The following is a 768-nucleotide window of genomic DNA, read 5'->3' as shown; positions in this document are numbered from 1 at the left end:
CAAAATTCCACATTTTTAGAATTATCTCAGACTTTGAATGTGTTTTATCAGTGTTTAATAATAAATATTCTGCTTCTGCATTTTTCTAGCTTTCAAATACAGTGCTTGTATTCAATTGTCAATGCTCTGTAAACATTCACGTATGTACCGTGTCTGATGAAATCCCCTAAAGACAAACCAATAAATGCCCACTGCATGTAGTAAAAACGTTTCAAAAACTTTTAAGGTAATGAATGCTCATAATAATTAACCAAGAATATCCAAGGAACAGTTAGGTGGAAGGGAAAAGAAAGTATGGGAATTAATTTTTAGTATTTCCATTTACTTAGCAAATACTTAAGCTTCCACCAAAGACATTATGCAATGTATTCAATGCTGTATTAGTGTATAGAAATAGCACACTTAACTCCATCAATATGTACAACTAATGCATGTTAAAAATAAAATAAGATGGATATGGTGGTGTAAATCTATAATGCCAGCTACTCAGGAGGCAGAAATTGGGAGGATCACCTTCAAGGCCAGACCAGACAAAAAGTTAGCAAGACTCCATCTTAACCAACAAGCCAGGTATTATGATTTCCATCTGTAATCCCAGCTACACAGGAGGAATAGGCAGTGGGATGGCAGTTCAAGGCTAACTTTAGGCATAAGCATAAAACTCTGTCCAAGAATAGCTAAAGCAAAAGAAGACTGGGGCTGTGGCTCAAATGGTAGAGCACCTGTCTATCAAGCATGAGGTCCTGAGTTCAAACCCCAGTAGCACCA

The 768-nt window shown here is 36.6% G+C and overlaps 1 non-coding gene across 1 annotated transcript; it reads left to right on the top strand.

Moving 5' to 3' along the window:
• Nucleotides 1–695: 695 nt before the first annotated feature.
• On the top strand, nt 696–768 carry Trnad-auc (transfer RNA aspartic acid (anticodon AUC)). Its single transcript has one exon. It is a non-coding gene; the product is annotated as a tRNA-Asp (tRNA).

This window comes from Castor canadensis, chromosome 9, assembly GCF_047511655.1.
Source record: "Castor canadensis chromosome 9, mCasCan1.hap1v2, whole genome shotgun sequence".
NCBI lineage: Eukaryota > Metazoa > Chordata > Mammalia > Rodentia > Castoridae > Castor > Castor canadensis.
The sequence above is the reverse complement of the archived record's forward strand: the minus strand, read 5'-3'. Positions and strand labels throughout refer to the sequence as shown.